Here is a 25,855-nt window from a genome sequence, read left to right on the forward strand (position 1 = left end):
TGACTAGCATGATCATCCAGGATGTGATGTTTGGACCCTAGCTATTCAGAAAGCATATTAAACATTTGTTCAAGGGCATTGTATGTAATCTTTCCAAATCGGCTGATGGCCCCAAATTGAGATTGTGAGTGGGTGATCAGGATGTAAAGAAGTTCAAAGGTGAAGACAATTGGAGGGAATGGGCAAATACGTGGCAGGTGAAGAACAACGTGGATAGACGTGACATTGAGCACATTGGTTGGAAAAATAAAATAACGGCTAGCATTTCAAAAGGAATTGATGTAAACTTGTGAAATATGTGTATACTTTTGTTGACTTCTTTACAAATTGACGGACCGAAGTTCCTACTTCATTTTTTATCCAAATAGTTAATCACTTCAACGGATATAGAGTATACAGTGTTTGGGAAAAGTCAATTGAAGAGATGTTTGGCCAAAAACTAGAGTGGGGAAGGCTCAATGTGTTGGATTACCTACCCTTTTCCCGATGTTTCTCTGCAGTGTATGGGAAAGCTCTGTAAATGTTGTTCCAAACTCTCAGATGTTAGGAAGGAGGTCTCTGAAGGGTCGACAGGACTTTATTTCCCATTCCCTTTTCCGATACACAGGCCAGTGCCTGGTGTTCTACCTGGGTTCATCCTTTAAGACCTTGGAACAATTTGATACAAAGGCCTTGCAGTTTCGGAGACCACTGATGAGTTTACCACATGGTTGTGTATCTGGAGTTACATTTAGGCAAGACCAGGAAAGCACGGGAGAATCATTTCCTGAATGTGCAATGGGGCAGAAAATGTATATTGACAATTGACATGCGCTTCAATGTCAATATTACTGGCACCAGATTTTACATCTCGATATTTTATTAATTGTTTTTAACTTCCACCAGCTGCCAGAACATTAGCCTGGTCTGGATTAGTAATCCAGTGACATTTCCACAACAGCACCACACTGAGCTGGTTATTTCTTTACTGCTTGACATCTCTGGCAGAAAGAACTCTCACCAATTTGATTGTCGTGATGGGACTGAGGGGGTGGTAATTGGTCAGCTTGTAATTATTCCCCACTTAGGGGATGAAACATAGTTGAGTAATTTTCTAAATTGCCAGGGAGATGTCAAAGTTGGAGCTGGAATGACACAGCGTCCCCAGGGACACGGCTTGTTGTGCAGCACAAGTCTTCAGTCCTTTAGCAAGAATGGTGTCAGGGTCCATACCCTTTGTCGTATCTACTGTGTTCAGTTGTTTCTTCATGTCACGTGCAGCAAATCGAATTGGTTGGAGACTGGCATCTGTGATTCTGTGGGCATCATTCAAGCAACACTTCTGCCTGAGGATGTTGCAGACACTGCATCCTTGTCTTTTACACTGATGTACAGGAAGGTTTCATTCTTTCGAGGAATACTAGAGCAATAGCCTCAGTAATAGCTGTTGAGATGTTAGTCAAACAACACCAGTAATGTTCTGGTGATCTGAGTTCGAATCCTGTTACAGTAGATGGTGTAATTCGAATGCAATACATGTTTGGGATCAAGTGTCTAATGATAAGATCATGAATCAATTGCTGGTTCCCTGATGCACTTAAGGAATGGAAACTGCCATCCATATCTACTCTGGATGCATGTAACTCCAGTCCCACAGCAATGCGGTTGACTCTTAACTACCCTCTGGGCAATAACCAGTGATGCCCTAATCCGATTGAACAATGTTGTTTTTAAATAATATTTGTGGAATCCTCTTTTATCGTCAGTTGTTTCACAGTTCAACTCCATTTCTGACTGGATGTGGCAGAACCGTAGAGCTTCTGTCTGATCTGTTTGCTTTGTAATCATTTCGCCTTCTCTCTTAGATATTAGTCCTGCTGTTTGGAATGTAAGTACAGTGGTCACGTGCGATAGCTTTAAATGGAATGTCATCAGTTTTAGGTACATATGGTTCTGACCCTAGTACCTTCCCAACTCTACTCTGAAACATCGGTCAGCTTAATGGGAATGATAGACAGAGGGATTATCCTGGGCATAAAGTTGCAGATTTTGATTCAATACAATTCTCCTTCTGTCCAGCTGTGATCGACAGTACCACATGAATTCCCGGCTTTGAGCTGCAATTTCTGCATTGCAATTCAGCCGTCTATCCCCAAGTTCACACCGAGACCCATTCAGCCATAACCCCATGACCTACACTGGGTTCGGATGTGGTAACACTTCCATTTTTGTATTCACATTCTTCTGAGTGTTTGTCCATGATATCACTCCTCTTAACTGTCATGATTCTTAAGACCCCTAAGCATATTCCGCCGGGCAGCACCGTGGTTCCGTGGTTAGCTCTGCTGCCTCACCACACTATGGACTCAAGTTCGATTCCATCCTTCGGCGATTGTCTGTGGAGTTTACGCATTCTCCCCGTGTCTGTGTGGATTTCTTCCAGGTGCTTCAGTTTTCACCTACAGTCCAAAAACGTGCAGTTTAGGTGCATTAGCCTTGTTAAATTGCCCATAGTGTTCAGGGATACATAGGTTGGGTCCATTAGTCAGGGGTAAATGTAGGATATGGGAATGGGTCTGATTGGTTTGGTCTTCAGAGAATTGTTTTGGAGTTGTTGAGCCGAAGAGCCTGTTTCCACACTGTAGCGATTCTAATTCTAACATTCATATGGATCTTTTCCCTTCCAGTCGTGCTTTCGGTGTTTAAATTGAATGTGTTTCCCTCTGTTCTCTCTCCGTGGTCTTCATTAAGAACTCTGTAGCGTCAATGATGCTAGTCTTATGTTTTTTCAGAACCAATGAATTTCTACATCTTGTGTTATTTTTCACCCCCCGGTGTATGGCGCTCCATGATGGACAGGGCGTTTGAGCGGCTTGGACACACCTCTTACAGCTGTTCAAAACCAGAAATTACTGGAAAAAGTCAGCAGATCTAGCAGTTGTGGAGACAGAGAGACAGAGACAGTGTTTCAAGTCCAGCGTGACCGTTATTTAGAACTGAAAAGAACTCCTTAATCCCTTGAAAAAAGTGGACGAGAGATGATGGGAAACAGAGCATGTGGAGATGCAATGCCACAAAGGAATGAGCTTTTAATTGTGATGAAAGATAAACAGATGTAAAATTGGTGTAAATTAAAGTGTAAATGGGAGAAATGCGTTCTCTCTATTGAGTGCAAGATAAACAACTCACAGAAAAGATCATGGAGAAACCAGGAAGCAGAATGTATGAAAAATGGAGAACAGCCATAATGGGATCAGGCTGTGTAATTATGGAATTGAATATTAACTCCTTCAGGCTGTAATATACCAAAGTGTAAAGTGAGGTGTTACTCAAGATTGGGTTGTGCTTTTTTGTAACATTGCAGCAGCTCAGGACCGAAAAGTCAGCATGAGAACAATGTAGGTTATTGGAATGGGAAGCAATGGGAAGGTCAGGATTATTCCTACAGAGAGAGTGGAACTCTTCCTTAAAACAGCCTGTTTAATCTCCCAAGTGTAAGGGAGACTGCATTGTTAGCAGCAATGACAGGAGACTGGATTGAACGAATACAAGTGGAATGCTGCTTCAACTGGAAGTTGTGATTGGGGCCTTGGACAGTGAGGAGTGAAGAGGTGAATAGGCAAGTGTTGCACCTTCTGCAATTGCACGCGAAGGTGCCATGGGGGGAGTGGGGAAGTGTTCAGTGTGATGGGGGGGGGGGGGGGGGGGTTCACAGAAGGAATGGTCCCCATGTAATGCTGACAGTGGACAGGAGGGAAAGATGTGTTTGATGGTGTAACCTTTCTGGTGGTGGTGGAAGTGGCAGAGGATGCTTCCATGAATGTGGATTGTAGTGCAGTAGGAAGTGATGACAAGGGGAGATATATCATTGTTCTGGGAAGGAGGGGACTGAGTGAGGGTGACACTGTGGGCAATGGCACAGTGACAGCTGAAGGCTCTATCCACTGGAGTTAGGGGATTTCTGGTTTAAAGGAAAAGGAGGTCATGTCAGTGGCAGTTCTCTGGAATGTGAGATCATCAAACAGAAACAACAGAGATGGAGAAACTGGGAGAATGGAGTCAGCCTCCGCTGATCGTGTATGCAGCAACATGCAGAAGTTCCTCCTGAATGATTGAAAAGAACCAAACATTTAAATTGAGCATTTCTGTCTCACATCTGGTCTGAAGAGGGATGTGGAAATAGAGCCAAAGGAAGGTCAGTGGATATACAGGAGCAGGCATTCAAGCAGATATCCCATAAAACGCAGCAATTATTGTTTCTGTTCAAAAAGAAGGACTCGGAAGAAGATGAACTGCCTGTGGTTGACAAAATCTGTCAAGGATACTAATCAATCGCAAATTAATGAGCATTAGCTTGTGCCCAGATTTAGGGTGTATATTTCAGGGACCATGAGCAGAAGCCGGGCATGAATTTCAGCTGTGCTTCCTGAATTACCCCCAGAAACCCCAGCCATTACTGCTCCGTCCTCCTCCAGGTTGTCCCTCTCCAATTACGGAGTACATTCGCTCACATTATGGTTCCTATCTGAGGCATTTTGATCAGGTCTACCTTCCCAGCACTAGCAAAAAGCTGTGTTTTGTGCTGCCACTTTGCCTCTGGTGTCAGTGTGACTCGGCCTCTCCATTCATGTTGTTTTACACCTCTCACTCACATCTCATTCCGGAAAGTTTCCTTCTTGGCTTAAACCTTATTGAAATCACCTTCCCACCCCCCCACCCCCAGCCCCCTTTGCACTGAATTCACACTGTGATCCAAATTTCGACAAGTATACTCAGCCTTCATCTCACTCTGCTAAAGGCAACTGCATGCTTATCGTGTGGTATAAGAATTCCCTTTCTTACTTGGATTTGGCCAGAGATACGCTTTCAGTGTAGGGATTATCACCCGCTTTCGACAAAGACATTCAAGTGTTTGACTTCCTAATGGCACTGGTAAACATTTCACACTGTCTTAGTATTGTTACTTTGAGAAAAAAACAAATCACAGTATGAAGTTTTGTCTGTGTTGTTTACATGTCATTTTGAATATTGTTTCAAATTTGCAGTGCTTACGATTAAAAGCTTGCTCTTGAAGTTAGTATTAGATGGAGTGGAGGAGGTTGAAAAGTGACGTTATAGAAGTTTATAAAATCATAAGAGGCATGGATTGAGACCCAAGGCATTCTCGCCCGGAGAGTGGGGGTGTTCAAACATATCGCTTTAAGGTGAAAGGAAGAAGATTTAAAAGGGCCAATGGTGCAACTTTTTCACATGTAGGGTGATGTGTGTATGGAATGAGCTGCAAGAGGAAGAGTGGTAAATGAAAGTATATCTGCATCATTTAAAAGACATTTGGACAAATATAAATATGAACCGTTTTGAGGCATATGGGACATGTGAAAGCAGATGGGACTAGTTTAGTTAAGCATGGACAAGTTGGACCAAAGGGTCTGTTTGTGCGTGATGTGACTGCATGAATCTAGAAAGCGAGGAAAAGGGGAACAAAAGATGTGATGTAAGTAAATTGGCAAGAAATATAAAAACAAGAATCACAAAATTTTCTGCGTATATATAAAAAGAAGTTCAAAATGAGTGTATGACCTTCAGTAGAAATGAAGTCTGGAAAGTATATTGAGGCCATTTGGAGGATGTGACTGGGGAACTGGCTACAGGGAACAGGCAAAAAATTACACCAGTACTTTGCATTGTTCCTCAAAGGCACTGTAAGCATGTCAATGGTATAAACAAAATGTTAACAGGAGGCAAGTTTTTGAAATGTCTCTAACAAAACGAACCAGGTTTTTTGACAAACAGACCGGTTAGCAGTAATTCATAGTTGTTTTTTTTTGAAAAAAGTGTTTAATGAATGGTTGATGGTACTGTGTGAAAGATTCCATAACTCTCTGGATTTCAGGAGTATTCCAGCGAAACTGGAGAACCTCCAGTGTGGCGTCTGCCTTCAAGAAAGGAGCGAGACAGAAAGCAGGAAACATTTAGCCTAACCATTATTACTCGGAATCTTCGAGAGTCTATTATTAAGGCAAGAATTGAAGAACATTCAGAAAAGCTTCCCGCAGAGTCAGCATGGTTTTGTGAATGGGAAACTATATTTTGCCTGCAAAGTTATTCTGAGATGTCTGAAAATGTAACAAGCGGACTTGCTAAAGGGGAACTGGTACGCATGCGGATTACCAGAGATCTTCCACAAGATATCACAAAATAAAGGTCCTTACAAAAGACAGAAGCTCGTAGTGTTACGGACAATGTATTAGCATGGTATGACGGGTGGATAGCACATAGAAATCGGAGAGTCAGGATAAATGGATCGTTATGATAAAGACATATCTACTGGGGTATCACAAATACCAGGCCGATGGCATCAGTTATTTATAGTCTATTCAGACAGTCTGACGGCGGGAGCTGAATGCAATATATATCCGAGTTTGAGGAACATACTGCGAAACCAAAAGTCATGCTGTTATTTTATGAAGAAGACTCCCAACAAAGGAGCAGTAAAAAGGGATTGGAGTGTTCCTGTGTATGAAACATAAAGTCAGCGTAGTGATGCAGCAAGTAACTAGATTGATACAGTACGCAGGTTCCTGGGATGAAAGGGTTGAATTATTGAATACATCTAAAATGGTGAGGCAATTATTCATTGTGCTTGAAATTAATGAGCGTGATATCACTGAAACGTAAAGGATACAGAAGTTGATTGACAAGGTAGATGCTGAGAACGTGTTTCCAAACCTGGGCAGACTCTCGAACTCAGGGACAGAATACGGGATATCGATTTCAAACTGAGATACAAAGAAATGTCTTCCTTCAGAAGGTCAGTGAGTCTGAATTTCACTAACCCAGAGAGTTGTGGAGGCTGGGTCACTGAATGCTTTTACAGATGGGTTGGATTGTTTTTTGTCATATCAGCGAGTTGAGGGATATGAGGGGTTAGCAGGAAAGTATAGTTGAGCCCTGGAGGTTGAGAGAACGTCACCTTCATGGTGACCTTTGTCAGTGTGGGGAATTGAACCTGCGCGATTGGCCTCCCTCTGCATCACAAACCAGCCGTCCAGCCAACGGAGTGGGAGCCTATGTAACTGTTTCAGACAGAAACACTCACAGACGAAGGGCAAGAGAAACTTTCATAACAAGGAAAAAGGTACAATTCAGGTAACGGTCAAGGTACTAGCTGAGGATAAAAATGTTCTCTGCTGGAAACAAGTGTTTAGATGCTATCTTGAGCTGAATGCAATAAGGTGACACAAGCAAAATAACCAGAATAGTAATTGTGTTTAGATATCGGCAACTATTAAATAACAGTATATTTTTGATTGATCTGTGTGAAGCATGCTTACTATTGCATGAAAATAGAAAGCTGATGGGACATAGTGGTAGCAGAGTCCGTCCCCAATGGGAAATGCCTCAGGAACACATGCTTGAAGAAACCCAGGATAAAAATGGCTGAGCGTCGTCTGGTCAGTGACAGGAAGCCAGGTGGCTGAATAACTGAAATTTCCTGTAACATGGAGCTCAGGAGACAGTTAGATCACCCCCGATCTTATTAAACGGTAGAGCACATTTCAAGGACTGAATGCCCTCATGATGGATTTCAATTTCGTGTGCATGTAATTTTAATTTAAAAAAACACACTGTTCCTTCCACTCATGTTTTCCACACTGTGGCACTGTCATTCTCCTGAAACTGGGACACTTGGAACGTTATCTGGAACATTCCATAACCAGCATTCTCCAGAGCATTCTATAAATGTGCGGGGGTATCACAAAGGCTAGAGAGAGAGAGAGGAGGGGGAGGTGTTGCCTGTAGCAATGAGAATGTTAGAGCATGAGCCTTGTTCGGGGGTAGGTGCTATAACAGATATACAGTGCGTGTGAGGGAGCAGAGAGAATAAGGGGACCCTTATCCTGACAGAGCGGGGAAGGTTATTGATGCTTGTCCTGTTTTGCTGGACATTTCTTCAGACCACAGATACTGCACTGAACAGGGTTGTTGAGCTCAGACCATGCTTTGTGGGTCTGGTGGTGTGGATCCCTTTGAGAAGAGAATGGTCCCCCTCTCTACTACCCCATCCACCAGGAGCTCAATGACCCTGTCGACAAAACCTGGATGGATAGAGCTCTTAAAAATGGTGGAATCATGGGTTATGGGGATTAGGCAGGAACAAGATACTGATTGTGGATGATCAGCCATGTACATAATGAATGTTATTTCTGGCTCGAAGGGCCGAATGGCCTACTCCTGCACCTATTGTCTACTGTCTATTATCAATTGTCTTATCTGCCATGCTCGGGCTAAACTGGACAGGGCAGCTCCGAACTGAGAAAGCTAAATTATTTGCCCACTAGCCTTTATTTTTTGGCGTCAGTGGCAGGGATCACGGAATATCCAGTGATTTCCGGCGATGGTGAGTACCTGCAACCATGATGGGAGGGAGAATCTGGCTGGCATTGAATGATAAGGACACCATGCGGTGGAGTGGGTAGTTAATGAGGTGAGTTCGATAAGATAGCACCAGGAAACTAGCTCAGTCTCAGACAGACAATCCCTCTGTCACTCAATGAAAATGATACTGAGATACATTTGTGTTAGGTTCAGCCCAGAGTCGAAGACTCTGCAGACCCCACTCCAAGGTACAAAGCTGCAGAACAAAACTCTCCATCATCTTAACTCACACCACTATCCCATTCACCCATCATTCCTGGTAATATTAGCTTATGTTGCCAGATGCTATCGACATGTCTACATTCAGAATTCTGAAACATGTAAACATATCTTTCCTTGACATTGTTTCTTAAATCCCCCCCTCTGTTTATATCCCAAATTGCTTTCATTTACAGGCATACAATCCTACTGCACGAAGACAGGCCCTTCAGCCAGAACTTGTCCATTTTGCCCAAAATGTCAGTCCACATTCACTCCATGTTCCTGCACTTGACCCATATCCTTCTCAGCCTTTCTTATCCATGCGTTTTTCGAACAAAATGCAGCGAGATTTTGTAACATCAAGAAAGGCCTCAAGAAAAAAATTCGCTGAATCTACCATTCATCTCACCAGGGTGCTCAGTTTACACAGAAATTGTTTGACTGCAACTTAGAACCAAAAAGGAGGAGGAAACGCTGGTGGGAGATGTACAGGGAAAACTTTGTTTATGTTATAAACAGGAAATTTTAGGTACCCAAGAATTTGCAGGAAAAACTCAACGGTCTGGTTGCATTTGCAGGAAGAAAGTCGAAAAGTGTGGCCCCCGAAGAGCACAGCAGATCAGGCAGAATCCGAGGAGCAGGGAAGGCTATGTTTCAGTCATAAACCCTTCATCAGGAATTCACTTCAGAATTCACTGCATTTGCAGTTGTCACTTTTTCTCAATCCTTTGTCGGAAGAGAGAAGAGTCATTTTTTTTCAAATCTGGGGAGTCTTCATCAGAACAGTACTGTTTACCGATCTCCAGTGTATACAGCTCTTCGTTTTATTTTAGATCACCAATTCTCTTGCATGCTGTAGTATTAATGGAACACTTGATCTGGAAAGGACGGTAAGGGATGAGGGCAGATGTGCAGGCAATGTGTCAGTCACAGCTTAAGGCCCTGTCCATTAGAATGTGAACCCTGGGGTGAAGGTAAAGGAGGGCTTGTCAGAGGCACCACGCTGGATTTCGACATCATCTGAACAGATGTGACAGATCCAGAGAAAGTGGGAGAAATCAGCTACTCTCTCTGATGGTCATGATTAGATTACTTACAGTGTGGAAACAGGCCCTTCGGCCCAACAAGTCCACACCGACCCGCCAAAGCGTAACCCACCCAGACCCATTCTCCTACATTTACCCCTTCACCTAACACTACGGGCAATTTAGCATGGCCAATTCACCTAACCCCTGCACATTTTTGGATTGTGGGAGGAAACCGGAGCACCCGGAGGAAACCCACGCAGACACGGGGAGAATGTGCAAACTCCACACAGAGAGTCGCCTGAGGCGGGAATTGAACCCGGGTCTCTGGCGCTGTGAAGCAGCAGTGCTAACCACTGTGCTACCGTGCCGCCCACTGTGCTACCGTGCCGTCATTAGGTAGCAAAGTGGCTAGCAATGCTGCCTTGCAACACCAATTACCAGGGTTCGATTCCACCCTTTGTTGACTGTTTGTGCGGTGTTTGCCATTTCTCCCTGTCTTTGTGTGGGTTTCCTTCGGGAGCTTGGTTTTCCTCCCACAGTCTAAAATGCACATGATAGATTTAGTGGCCTCACTAAACTGTCCCACAGTATCCATGGATATGCAAGTTAGGTGAATTGTTTAAGGGAAATGTAGAGTTACTGCGGTAACGTATGGGTGTGTTGGTCAGCATGTTATGTGGAGGGTCCGTGTGGACACGATGGGCCAAATGTCCTGTTTCCACACTGCAGGGTTTCCATAGTTTCTATTTAGCTGTCTGTGTTTGGAAACACTTCCCAGGATCCTGCCTACAAGTGCTGACCCAATTTGACTCACAAAAATGTTACACCATCCATTTGTCTAACATGAACTCCATCAGCCACTCCTCGGCCCTTTGGCACATCTTATCAGGGTCCCATTTTACTCTGAGTTAACCATCTCTACTGTCCACTACCTCACCAATTTTGGTGTTACCTGTAAACTCACTAACCATTCTCTACTAATATTCACATTCAAATCATTTACATAAATGACAAAATCCATTAGATCCTTGTGGTACACTGCTGGTCACAGACCTCCTGTCCAAATAAAATATGCCGCACCAGCATTACCTTCATCTCTTACCTTCGAGCCAAGTATCTACAGCTCTCCCTGTATTCCATGTGATCTAACCATGCTTAACAGTTTACCACGCGGAACCTTTTCGAATGCCTTAATAAAGTCCATATTCTATTCCACAGTTCTACTTTTGTGCCTTTATCAGTCTTATTCGTCACTTCTTCAATAAACTAAGTCAAATTAGTGAGACAAGATTTCCCACACGCAAAGTCATGTGGACTGTCGCTAATCAGAATTTATCTTTCCAAACACACCTGTCTCTCAGAATCCCCTCCAACAACTTACCCACCAATGACATCAGGCCCACCGGTCTATAGTTTCCTCACTTTACCTGACCAACTGTTCTTAAACAATGGCACAACCTTACCTGTGGCTGTCCATGATAAAAATATCTCAGCCAGATATAAAACAATGGCTTCCCTAGCTTCCCATCAGATTCTCGGGTACACCTGATCAGGTCATAGAACACAGATCAGTGCAGCACAGTACAGGCCCTTGAACAGTTGATGTTGTGCCAGCAGTTTCTCCAACTCTAAGATCAGATTAACCTATGTGCCCTTCATTGTGCTAACTTCCAAGTGCCTATCCAAGAGTCACATAAAAGGTCAGAGGGAGTTATGCACCTTAATGCATTTTAAGACTGCCAGCTCCTCATCATCTGTAATATGGACACCTTTCAAGATATCACTATTCATTTCCCCAAGTCCTCTCCCTTCCATATCCTACTCCACAGTAAATACTGATGCAAAATATTTATGTAGTATCTCACCAATCTCCTGCAATTCCACACATAGGTCACTTTGCTGATCTTTAAAGGGCCCTGTCCTCTCCCTAGTGACTCTTTTGACCTCAATGTATTGGTAGATTCTCTTTGGATTGTCCCTTACCTTATTTTCGAAAGATGTCGCATGCCCCTAGTTTACCTCATGATTTCCCTCTTGAGTATTAGCCTTCAGCCGTGGTACTCCTCGATGGATTCACTCGATCCCTACTGTCTGTACCTATCATATACTTCCGTCTTTTTCTTGAACAAAACCGCAATTCCTCTCGCCATCCAGCATTCCCGACCAGCATTGCATTGTTCATGAACCGGAACATACTCTATCTAGACTCTGTAATCTCGTTTGTGAAGGCCTCCCACTTTCCTGCCACGAGCTTCTCCCAAGCAGCTTTTGAAATTGCCAATATAAAACGTTCAAAGTTGGCCTGATTCAATTTAGAACTTTACCATTTATGTCAGGACTGTTCTTCTCCATAAGTATTTTTAAAACTGGTAGTTACTGAATAACAGGCTCAAGAAGCAGAATGGCCTCCTGCTGTTCCCCTGGAACAGACTCAATAGGCTGAATGGCCTCCTCCTGACTCTCTGCAAAAGTCCCGAGAGGCTGAATTGCCTCCTTCTGTCCCTCTGTAACACGCTCAATGGACTGAATGGCTTCCTCCTGTCCCTCTGTAACAGGCTCAATAGGCTGAATGGCTTCCTCCTGTCCATTTGCAACAGACCCGAGAGGCTGAATTGCCTCCTACTGTCCCTCTGTTACACGCTCAATGGGCTGAATGGCTTCCTCCTGTCCCTCTGTAACAGGCTCAATAGGCTGAATGGCTTCCTCCTGTACATTTGCAACAGACCCGAGAGGCTTTATGGCCTCTCACTGTCCATCTGTAACAGGGTCAAGAGGCTGAATGGTCTCCTCCTGTCCTTCTTTAACAGACATATGGGGACAGAATTACCTTCTCCTATTCCTGAGTAGCGGTCTCAATGCTCTAAATGATGTCACAAGGAGCAGCACTGCACAACGCCAATGGGCAATAAATAGTGTACACTGTTTTATTGTCTATGGAAGTGTTCCCACTGGTCGCCTTATGCAGCTGGTCTGTTTATTTATCTATATCTCCCTTTATAAATAGTATGTAATATAAACAGTCCTGCAGTGTTCTTGCACTACTCCCACATCCATGGAAGAAAGAATATGAATACTGAAAGATTTATGGTCCATCCCTAAGCAACGCCCATCTATTCCGCCCAGACTGAGTAAATGTTCCCTTTTATTGGGATAGGAAAAGTTACGTAAGGAAGGGGTTAACTGAGCCTGTTTGTTTAGTGACTGTGATTAATGCCAGTCTCCATGGATTGGAATCATCCCAGTGGAGGGGTTCCATCTTTTAATGATAAATGGGTTCCGTTGAATGTGCTATTCCACAATATAAGTGGGAGCACCACCGACAGCATTAACAGGGATCGGCAGCTCAAGAGATGCAGTGAGGAGAGATCAGAATCTGAGCACAAGTGTCTGGAATGTTCCAACAATGTTTCACAATCTGAGAACATTAGGCTGGAATGTCTCAAGAATGGACAGGGGTTTAGATTGGGAAATTTGGTTTCTTTCTACATATTATGATCAATGGTCATTATCGCGGCGGATCGAATATGTACTTTACATTATTCAATATTTTTATTATCCAATCCTGGCTTTCGTTGGTGTCCCTGGTAAGTCTCAATGTTCAGTCATTAATTTTATAAATCATGATTGATGTAATACTATCCTTTCATTGACTCTATTGTCATTGTCTCTGTTATTGTTCCTGCTGAGACTCTAAATCGAGATGTTCACTTTACAAGCCACTACTAATTGCAGCAATGAACTTGTTAATTCACTCTCTCCCTCATTGCTTCTGGCACTGTTACTCATGGATCTCTATGTTGACCTGTGCAGTTTCAACTGTGAAACATGGTTTATTTTATCACTGCCCTTGCTGTTTAAATATTGAAAGCATTGAGGTCACTGTGCTCTGTTCTGGTTACAGATTGAATTTCGTTCCTCTGACTACATCCCATCCCCTGCCAATACTGGGGCTGAAATACACTGGTATAGTCTACATAGCTCCCCATGCTGGGCAGACAGTCCAGCTGACTGACCAATACGCTGGCATAGCCTACACAGCTCCCCATGCTGAGCAGATAGCCCAGGTTACTGACCAATACACTGGCACGGTCTGCACAGCTCCCTATGCTGGGTAGATAATTCAGCTTGCTGAGCAATGCACTGGTACAGTCTGCACAGCTCTCCATGCTGAGCAGATAGTTCATTTTCCGAAGCAATACATTGGCATAGTCTGCACAGCTCCCCATTTAGTCCCACTGCCCTGTCTGTTTCCCCATATTTCACCAATATGGTCTATTTAGATCTTAATTATCTGGTACTATCTTTAATGTGCATTTTTCTGTCCCTCACTATCTTTCCCTGGCTTTGAGTTTTGGCTCCCTAATGTATCGAGTGCTGACATTGTGAAACTCAGAAACAATGAAATGGTGTGTGGGGGCTGTTGTTCACTTCCCCGTGTGGCAATGTTCCATGTTATAAATGCAATCCTGCAGTACTCTTGCACGACTTCCACACACATGGAAGAAAACAAAAAGGTTGACATTTTTATGATCATATTGGACAGAAGGGATTCAGCAGTTTTGACTCACGTCTTTGAAACTTAGTCTGCAGCTGTCCACTGAACACCTGTGTTTGTCCCTCTCAGCTGATCGTGTGGCCAGTAACACAAGGAAGCCCTCGAGTATTATTGTAAAAGGGCAGGCATCCAACTTGCGTCGGAGGCTGAGGGATGACCTTATAGAGGTTTGCAAAATTATGAGTGCATTGATAGAGTAAATAGACAAAGTATTTTCCCTAGGGTCGGGGAGTCCAGAAATAGAGGGCATCGGTTTAGGGTGAGAGGGGAAAAAGACCTAAGGGGCAACTTTTTCACATAGTGTAGTACGTGTATGGAACGAGCAGCCGGGGAGAGTGGTGGAGGCTGGTAAAATTGCAACATTTAAGAGGCATTTGGATGGGTATATGAATAGGAAGGGTTTGGAGTGATAATCGGCTGGGTGCTGGCAGGTGGGACGAGATTGGGTTGGGATCTCTGGTCCGCAAGGACAGCTTGGACCAAAAGGCCTGTTTCCATGCTGCACATCTCTGTGACTCTATGAAAATCTTCTGACTGACTCCTGTTATTCAAAATTGAGTGGACGTGTTGGGGATGGATTGCTGGAAGTTGTCTTGTGAGCTGCCCCAAACATTCAGAGAGACCTGAGGATTTTGTGACCCAACTCTTGATGGAGCATGGGGACTGTAGTTATAGTATCTGATTCTGTAACATGATCAACAAATGGAGCAGAGGCTGCTATTTCTCTCGCACGCTATTTCTCTCGCACACACACATATACACGCGCTCTCTCCCACACTTCCCCCACTCCCGTGCACACACACTCCGCATTTCTCAGATGCACACACACATAAATCTGTGGGGTGAATTTGAATTTGTAGCCTTGTATGTGCAAACGCATTCAATTTTGTGTTTTTTTAAAAAACATGCACTTTGTAGGCAGTTAGTCAATGTGGCATTTTATAAAGTTCTGCCTTGGAAATAAAACCCGTCTGATTCCAGAGTACAACACAGACAGACTTCAAACAAGACCATCCCTGGTTTTGTTCCGGGGAGGTCACATCTTCGCAAACATAATAGATTTCTTTGTGGAAGTGAAAATTGATATTGAGGAAAAGGCTGTAGATGTTATACAACAGACTTCGGTAAGGTATTTGTTGAGGTAAGCTGACGGAGAAGGTGAAGTTGCAAGGGGTCCAGGGTCTACTAGCTAAATGGATGTAGAACAGGCTGGGCAGCAGCAGACAGTGAGTATTAGTGGAAGAGAGTTTCTCAAAATGAAGAGTTATTCTGGGTGGTGTTTCACAGGGTTTCATGCTGGGACCGCTATTGTCTATGATACACATAAATGAACGAAAGGACGGTAAAGGTGGTCTGATCAATAAGTTTGCAGATGGCACTACAATTGGTAGAGTAACAGAAAGTGAAGGGGACTGTCAGAGAATGCAGCAAAAAATAGATAGATTGGACAGTTGTGCAGAGAAATGGCAAATAGAATTCAATCTGGACAAATGTGATATGATGCATTCTGGAAGATCCAATTCAAGAGTGAACTATAGGGTTAATGGATAAAGCCCTGGGCAAAATTGATGTACAGCGAGATCTGGGTGTTCAGATCCATTGTTCCTTAGAGGGGCAGGTCGATAGAGTGGTCAAGAAGGCATACAACATACTTTGCTTCCTGCATTCCACCATTTTAAAAATGGCAGAAAAGAGAAAGTGGCGAAATACAGACCAGATAACTTGTCATCCACAGGAGGGAATCTGTTGGAATCTATTGTGTACAAGAGATTACAGGTCATGTTATAGTTGTGTACGGCTTTGGTTCGACAACATTTCAAATAGTTCGTATAGTTCTGATCGCCACCTTACAAAAAGGATGTGGATGCTTTGGAGAGGGTGCAGAGGAGTTTCACCAGGATCTTTCCTGGTATTGGAGGCAACTGGCTATGAAGAGAGGTTTGGTAGATTAGAAGTATTTTCATTAGACTGACGGAAGTTCGGGGGACCTAATTGAGTTCTACAAAATCATAAGAGGTATAGACAGTGTGAATAGCAAGACGATTATTCCCAGAGTGAGGTACTCAATTTCTAGTGGTCAGGAATTCAAGATGAGAGGGAAAAGGTTTTTGGGCCATATGTTCAGAAAGTTCATAACGCAGAGTCTGGCAGATGCCTGAAACGCATTGCCAGCGGAGGTGTTAGACGTGGTCACGATAGCGACATTTACTATGTATCTAGGCAGATGCATTAATGGGTTGGGAGCAGGGGGATACAGATCCTTCGAAAATAGGTGACAGGTTTAGATAGAGGATCTGGATCGGAGCAGGCTTGGAAGGCCCGAAAGGCCTATTCCTGTGTTGGATTTTTTTTTGTTCTTGGTAAATACTGGCGCAAAGTGTCTGTCCATATTTGAAAGGAAAATTTAAAAAAGGCCAAATGTGGCAGCGTGAATGTGTGGACAGGATGACTTATTGTAGAGAACAGAAAATTGACAGGGAGACGAAACTGTTACATTATGTCTGTCTTCACGGACGAAGATCCAGAACATATCCCAGAAATACCATAGAACTTTTGTAACTGAACACTAAAATCCTTCAGACTAGTGACGTGGTAGTATATGACAACATACCTGGATTGAGGATTGATAAGTCTAACAGACCAGATGTAATTCATACTGCAATTTCAGAGAAAGCAGCAATACACAGATGGATTGGATTGTGGATGACTGCATTTATCTGTATTCAATTTGAAAGGATATAAATGCATTCCAACGATTTAGATAGGGAAAAAGAGGGAGAATGGAAAATTACAGACCAGTTTACTTGTCATCCGCAGGAAGTAATCTTTTTCAATCTATCATAACGAATGTGATATTGGACACTGAGAAAGTAATAGCAAACTTCAAGAATTCTGCATTTATGAAAGGGAAGTTATAATTTACAAAAGTTTTGTTTGAAGATATATCTTGTAGACCTAATCAGAGAGAAGCAATGGATCTGATACAGTCAGATATTCAGGAGGAGTTTTAATCAGCACATACAGTATGTTAACAGAAACATTAAAGCAAAGGGTATTGGGAGAAACATATACAAACAGGGAAGGTAAAAGTTAAGTTTGCCTTTATTTAAATACAGACGATGAAGGGTCAACTAGACTCAAAGCATTAACTTGCTCTCCCTTTACGGATGCTGTCTGACTCACTGTGATGTCTCGCATGTTTTAGTTTCAGTACATATTCCAACTTCTGCAGTAATTTGTTCAGACAAGCAAGAAAAACATTCTGCACGAGTTACACAGAGTACCGGTGAGACTGTACCTGGAGCATTGTATACAATTTTGATGTCTTGATCTAAATAAAACATACTGATCCCATATACTGAATGAACATTCTCAGATTAATCCCTCAGATAATCAAGGTATTCTGCTGGTGAAACGTGGCATGAGATCAAGGCGGGAATCTGTTTGTGAAGCTCGTGAATGTTGATCGATTGAAATATGAGAGCTTCATGTCTCTTTTACTTGGGAGAAGGAGGATGCAGGGACAGAATCCGAGAAGATGGACTGAGAAGCTCTTGAGCAGATTTATGTAAGATGTATACAGGGATTGATAGTTTTGGCTGGTATAAAATATTCACGTCCCCAGGTCCAGCTCAGTTACATCTCAAGCTGCTGCTGGAGACAAGGGATGAAAGGCGCTTATGAAAGTGTTTAAATGCAATCTGGTCACAGGTAAGGTGTCGAGGACTGGAGAACACCCTTTATGGGAAGGGCTGTAGAGATTGACCAAGGAACTACAGACCAGTGAGTAGCAGATCAGTGTTCGAGAAACTACTGCAGAAAATAGGTGGTTGTCGAAGACTGTTTGTGTGTCAGTGCTGTGTCCCTTATTATTTGTGGTATTCATAAATGATATAGTTTTGAATGTGAAGGGGCATGGAGTGAGTGTAATAATTAGGTTTGTGTCTGACACATAGATTACTCTGGTGGTTAGCAGTGAGGAGGAAGGTCTTACTGACAGAAAGATGCAGATAGAATGGTCAGATGGGCAGATCAATGGCAGATGGAATGTAAGACTGATAAATATGAGGTGATGCACTTTGGCAGAAGGAACCAGACATGGGAGGACTCAATAAATGGCAGCAGATTCGCAAGTTCAGAGGGTGCTTCTCCACACATTCCTGAATGTGACGGGACTGGGTAATAGATTAGTTAAGAAGTAATTGAAGACAGCATGATAGCCTTTACTAATCGAGGCATAGATTACAAGAGTTATATAGCACTTTGGCTAGGTCAAGATGGAATACTGTGCACAGTTCAGGGATCCACATTAGGAAAGATGTGATTTCACTGAGAGTGGCGCAGAGGAGATTCACCAGGATGTTCCCTGGAATGGAGCATATCAGCTATGGAGAGAGGCTGGATACGCTCGGGTTGGTTACTTTGGAGCAGAGAAGACTGAGGGCAACGTGATTCATAAGGGTATGATTACGAAGGGCATGGACAGGGTGGATAGACAGCAGCGGTTCCTTTAAGTCAGAGGGTCAAGAGCAAAGGAGCACGCTTTTAAAGTGAAGGGTTTGACGTTTAGAGAGGATTCAGGATGTTTTTTCACGCAGAGGCTGTTGGTTTCTGGAATGCACTTTTTGAGAGGGAAGTTGTTGTGGGTCAACGCACAGCCATTAAACGGAACATGGACAAGCACTTGAAGTGTCAAAACACTCACGTCTATGGGCCTGATGTATGAAAGTGGGACTAATTTAGATTGTACTGTATTTCTGACTGTACGGAGATTGCTTCTGTGATTGTATGGCTGTGGAAGGTCAATCACTGAGCAGCCTTAGACAGGAAATGATGGGTTTATGAAGCGTACATTAACAAGAGTGAAATGCAAAAGTTTCTCAACATACAGTATACCAAGGTGAAATGTTAGAGAAGATCATTGTATCTTCCTTACAGGCTGAAACCAGAGAACAAGAAAATGGCAGGACGATGAAGCAACCACTTTTGTTCTGCCTTTACAAAAGAAAATATTTCAAAAAGTAAACTCCAGCACTTCTCAGTCTACTGAGAAAAAGTAAATAGAATCAAATCTGTACATAATCAGTTTTGGAGAAATTATATTGACTGAAATATGATAAATCCCCATGACCTGTTAATCTTCTCGTTGATTACTAAGGGAGGTGGCCAAGGTAACAATGAATACTCTGTTTATCCTCTTCCAAATTCTTGATGATACAGGATCTGAATTCACAGATTTGACAGCAGCAAATGTAACCCCAGTATTTCTAAAGGAGGCAGGGAATCACAGTCTGCTTAGCACCAAAAATAATCAGGACAATACAAGAGTCTAGTGGAAAGGATGCATTTTCAGGGAACTTTGAAAATTACATTAATGATGAAGAAATGAACATAGATAAAGTCATTGCCGATTTATTAAAGGCCAATCATATTTGAGAAACTGATTGGGAAATAAATTATGGCGCAGCAATACCTGCAGTGAATTTGGATTATCAGAAACATTTTTGATAAAGTCCCAAGTCTAGTGTTGTGACAATGCTACTCCTTTAACAATTTTATTCTGTCCTTGTTTTATTTTTCGTGGATGTCTAAAAAGCAGCGAATCCAAAAAGTCTGGGTTTGACTACATTGGAATGCTTTCAAGTCTAAAATAAAAACACGCATAATGAGGACCAAGGTATCATAGATCTAGAACATAGAACATAGAAGAATCTAGCGCAGTACAGGCCCTTTGGCTCTCGATGTTGCGCCGATCCAAGCCCACCTAACCTACACTAGCCCACTATCCTCCATATGCCTATCCAATGCCCGCTTAAATGCCCATAATGAGGGAGAGTCCACCACTGCTACTGGTAGGGCATTCCATGAACTCACGACTCGCTGAGTAAAGAATCTACCCCTAACATCTGTCCTATACATACCCACCCCCCCTTAATTTAAAGCTATGCCCCCTTGTAATAGCTGACTCCATACGTGGAAAACGATTCTCACTGTCGACCCTATCTAAACCCCTAATCATCTTGTACACCTCTATCAAGTCACACCTAAACCTTATTTTCTCCAATGAAAACAACCCCAAGTGCCTCAGCCTCTCATCATCCGATCTTTCTACCATACCAGGCAACATCCTGGTAAACCTCCTCTGCACTCGTTCCAGTGCCTCCACATCCTTCCTATAGTATGGCGACCTAAACTGCACACAATACTCCAGATGCGGCTGCACCAGAGTCTTATGCAACTGCAACATGACCTCAGTACTCCGGAACTCAATTCCTCTACCAATAAAAGCCAGTACGCCATATGCCTTCTTCACCGCACTATTTACCTGGGTGGCAACTTTCAAAGATCTGTGTACATGGACACCAAGATCCCTCTGCTCATCCACACTATCAAGTATCCGACCATTAGCCCAGTACCCCATCTTTTTATTACTCTTACCAAAGTGAATCGCCTCACACTTAGCTACATTGAACTCCATTTGCCACCTTTCTGCCCAGGCCTGCAGCGTATCTATATCCTGCTGTAACCTGCCACATCCTTCCTCACTGTCTACAACTCCTCCGACTTTCGTATCATCCGCAAACTTGCTCACCCAACCTTCTAACTCCTCCTCCAGGGCATTTATAAAAATGACAAACAGCAATGGTCCCAAAACAGATCCTTGCGGAACACCGCTAGTGACGGCACTCCAAGAAGAACCTTTGCCATCGACTACTACCCTCTATCTTCTTCCAGCAGGCCAACTCCTAATCCAAACCTCCAACTCACCCTCAATGCCATACCTCCGTATTTTTTGCAGTAGTCTACCATGGGGAACCTTATCAAACGCCTTACTAAAATCCATATACACCACATCTACCGCTTTCCCCTCGTCCACCTCCTTAGTCACCTTCTCAAAGAATTCAATAAGGTTTGTGAGGCACGACCTGCCCTTCACAAAACCGTGATGCCTATCCTTGATCACATTATTCCTATCCAGATGTTCATAAATCCTAACCCTTACAATTCTCTCTAAGATTTTGCCCACAACAGAAGTGAGACTCACTGGCCTATAGTTACTAGGGTTATCCCTACTCCCCTTCTTGAACAAGGGAACCAAATTTGCTAGCCTCCAATCTTCTGGCACTACTCCTGTAGACAACGAGGACATAAAAATCAAGGCCAATGGCTCTGCAATCTCCTCCCTTGCTTCCCAGAGAATCCTAGGATAAATGCCATCAGGCCCAGGGGACTTATCTATTTTCACCCTTTCCAGAATTTCCAACACCTCTTCTCTACATACCTCAAAGCCATCCATTCTACTTAATTGTGACTCAGTACTCACATTGACAACAATGTCCTGGTCCTGATTGAATACTGACGAAAAGTATTCATTCAGTGTCTCCCCAATCTCTTCAGCCTCCACACGCAACTTCTCACTACTATACTTGACTGGACCTATTCCTACCCTCGTCATTCTTTTATTCCTGACATACCTATAGAAAGCCTTAGGGTTTTCCCTAATCCTACCAACTAAGAACATTTCATGTCCCCTCCTTGCTGCTCTTAGCTCTCTCTTCAGGTCCTTCCTGGCTACCTTATAACTCTCAATCGCCCCAATTGAACCTTCACGCCTCATCTTTACATAGGCCGCCCTCTTCCATTTAACAAGGGATTCCAATTCCTTATTAAACCACGTCTCCCTCACACGACCCTTTCCTCCCTGCCTGACGGGTACATACTTATCAAGGACACTCAATAGTTGCTCCTTGAACAAGCTCCACATATCAATTACGCCCTTGCCTTGAAGCTTACTTTTCCAAGCCACGCATCCTAAGTCGTGCCTCACCGCATCATAATTTCTCTGCCCCCATCTATAACTCTTGCCCTGTAGTGCACACTTATCCCTCTCCATCACTAGAGTAAAAGTCACCGAATTGTGGTCACTGTCCCTAAAGTGCTCACCTACCTCTAATTCTAACACCTGGCCAGGTTCATTACCCAGAACCAAATCCAGTATGGCCTCAGCTCTTGTTGGCCTATCTACATATTGTGTCAGGAAACCCTCCTGCACTCATTGGACAAACACTGACCCATCTAACGAACTTGAGCTATAGCTTTCCCAATCAATCTCAGGAAAGTTAAAGTCCCCCATAACAACCACCCTATCACTTTCACTCTTCTCTTGAATCATCCTCGCAATCCTTTCTTCAATGATTCTAGGACTATTAGGAGGCCTGTAAAAACCTCCTAACAGGCTGAGCTCACTTTTCCTATTCCTAACCTCAGCCCAAACTGCCTCAGATGGCGAGTCTTCATCCATCGTCTTTTCCACAGCTGTAATACTATCTTTGACAAGCAATGCCACACCTCTCCCTCTTTTACCCCCACCTCTGACCCTACTAAAACATTTAAACCCTGGAACCTGCAACAGCCAATCCTGTCACTGTTCTACCCATGTCTCCATAATAGCCACAACATCGAAGTCCCAGGTACCAACCCACGCTGCAAGTTCACCTACCTTATTTCGTACACTTCTTGCATTGAACTATACACACTTCAAGCCACTTTTCTGTTTACAGGCACCCTCCTTTGAAATTGATGCCATGTTCCTAACCTCTCTACACTCCATGTCCTGCACCCTAAAGCTACAGTCTGGGTTCCCATGCCCCTGCAGAGTTAGTTTAAACCCCACCCCCCCAAGAGCACTAGCAAACCTCCCACCAAGGATACTGGTGCCCCTCAGGTTCAGGTGCAGACCATCCTGTTTATAGAAGTCCCACCGTCCCCAGAAAGGTCATGTACAATGAGACAAGAATAAATATTCATATCATAGTGAAGGAGTGATCACAGTATGGTAGAATTTAGAATACAGTTAGAGAGAAGATAAAATCCAATAACAAGTAGCTGTGCTTCAGCAAGGGAGACGACAATAGAATGAGGGAGCAGATGGCGAAAGTCAGCTCGAAATAAATTCTTCATGATGGGAGAGTTGACAAGCAGTGGACAACTTTCAGAGGAGATTTTTAATTTCCGTGCCAAAAGTATATTCCAGTGAAAAGGAAAGACTCTCAGAAAATGGGTAATCTGTCAATTGTGTCGAAGGAAATAAGGGACGCTATCAAATTGAAAGAGAAGAAATGCGAAGAGGCCAAGAACAGCAGAGACCTAAACGATTGGGAAAAACATTAAAGGTGAACAGAATGCCACAAAATGAACTATAAAGAAAAGTATGATAGAACACGAGAGAAAAAAAAACAAGTACAGAATATAAAGATAGATAGAAGATGGTATATACTATAAATACATAAAATGTAAAAGCATGACTCGAGTAAATATTGGTCCTTCAGAGGATGTGAAGGGTCATTTAGCTATAAGGTATGACGAAATGGCCGAGGCATTGAACAGGTGTTTTGTATCTGTCATCATAGTGGAGGACACTAATAGAATGCTAGTAATTGCCAAAGAGACGAAGGTAGGTAAGGACCTTGGAAACATTCATTATTATGGAAGAGATAGTGTTGCGCAAGATAACGGACCTGAAGGTAAGCAAGTCTCCTCGCCCTGATGGAATGCATCCCAGGGTTCTAGAAGAGGTAGCGGTAAAACTTGTAAATGCAATTGTGGTGATTTGATAGAATATGCTGAACTCCAGGGCAGTCCCACCAGATTCGAAAACAGCAAATGTGACGCCACTGTTTATAAAGTGAGGTAAACAAAATATGGGGAATTACAGACCAGTTAGCTTTTCCTGTGTAGTGATGAAACTGCTTGAGTGTATTATCAAGGAAGAAATAGCAAAGCATTTCGATAGAAAACATCCCATTGCGCAGACGCAGCATGGGTCCATGAAGAACAGGTCATGTTTAACAAGTCTTTTGGAAATCTATGGAGACAATATGAGCAAGGTGAACAATAAGGCCCCAGTGGCTATGGTGTACCTAAATTTCCAAAATTCTTCGACAAGTTGCCGCACAAGAAGCTGCTGCTTAAGGAAAATGTGCAAGACGTTACCGGTCAATTATCGGCATAGACAGAGGATTGCTTGACTAACAGGAAGCAAATTGTGAGTGTAGGTGAGTGATATTCTGGCTGGCAATCAATACCTAGTGGTGTGCCTCAGGGATCCGTGTTGGGGCCACAATTATTCACAATTTATATAGATGATTTGGAGTTGAGGAAAACGTGTAGTGTGTCAAGATTTGCAGAAGACACGAAGATGCGTTTCATAGCAAAGCATGCAGAGGACTGTGAGACTTCGTGCATTAACATAGATACTTTGTGTAAGTGGGTAAAGGTCTGGCAGATGGAATACAAAATGATAAATGTGATATCATCCTTTTTGTTGGGAGTGCCAGCAAAAAGGATTATTACTTGAATGGTAAAACGTTGCAGCATGCTGTTATACAGAGGGACCTGCTTGTCCATGTGCATGAATCACAGATGGTTGGTCTGCAGGTACAGCAATTACTGAGGAAAGCAAATGGAATGTTGCCCTTCATTGTTAAAGGGATTGAGGTTCAAGGCAGGGAGGTTATGTTGCAGCTGTCCAGGGTGCTGGTGAGGCCACACCTGGAGTGCTGCATGCTGTTTTGGTCTCCTTACTTCAGGAAAGGTATACTGGCACTGGACGGGATGCAGAGGTGGTTTGTTCAGTTGATTCCAGAGGTGAGGGGGTTGGTTTAAGAGGTGTGACTTAGCAGACTGGAAGTATATTCATTGGAATTTAGAAGAATGAGGGGATGATCTCATAGAAACATATAAAATTATGCAGGGAGTATATCAGAGAGAAGTAGAGAGGATGTTTCCACTGGCAGGTGAAGCTAGGACAAGAGGGAATGGCCTCAACATTAGAGGGAGTAGATTTAGGATTGAATTGAGAATGAATCTCTTCACCCAGAGGTTTGTAATCTCTGGAATTTCCTGCCCAGTTAATTAGTTGATACTACTTCAGTAAACGTTTTGAAAACAAAGGTAGATACTGTTTGAACAATAAAGTAAATACGGGATACGGTGAGAGCGCGGGAAAGTAGATCAGAGTCCACCAGTAGATCAGTCATGATCTTATTGAACGGCAGAGGACCAGACGGCCTACCCCTGCTCCTGGTTCTTCTGTTCCTCTGTTCTTATGAAAGGGGAGTCGCCAGTTATCCCAGTTTAGCTGCTCTGCTTTGGTTTGTTTGGTCCGATTTTCCACAGTCTGGCTGTTTACTTAAAGCAGGCAGCCAGTTGTGAAGCTACCGGACCCAAAGAAGCAGGTCCATGTTTTCATCCCTCGCTCGGACAACTCTCCTGTTAGAAACTGGGTTTGATCTTGTTTTTTCTTTCCTTTCGGTTTTGCCATGTGATGTTTTTGGGGGATTATATCAAGTACTTGGAACACCATCATTAGGTTGGGATAATCTGTTGGGTTTTCCGATAGATTGAGTTATTCTATATTGTATCCTCTTGTGTTTATGTCTCCCTCAGTAATCTTGGTAAGACATTCTGGTTTGTTTAAAACTAAGTGGTTTGACCAGCTGTATCACTCCTGGAATATCCGCCTTACACTTGCTTAAGCCAACGAGCAAAGGTTGGGTCTGTGCTACTTCTTTGAAATGATTTGAGGAGGTCTGTCCTTGCCTATAACAGTGTGTAACAGCTAGATCTGATATACGGGCATGGGTTGAGAATA

Source organism: Chiloscyllium plagiosum, unplaced genomic scaffold (assembly GCF_037043375.1).
Source record: "Chiloscyllium plagiosum isolate Xiang-an unplaced genomic scaffold, Cpla_swu_hap1 HiC_scaffold_38, whole genome shotgun sequence".
NCBI classification, from domain to species: domain Eukaryota; kingdom Metazoa; phylum Chordata; class Chondrichthyes; order Orectolobiformes; family Hemiscylliidae; genus Chiloscyllium; species Chiloscyllium plagiosum.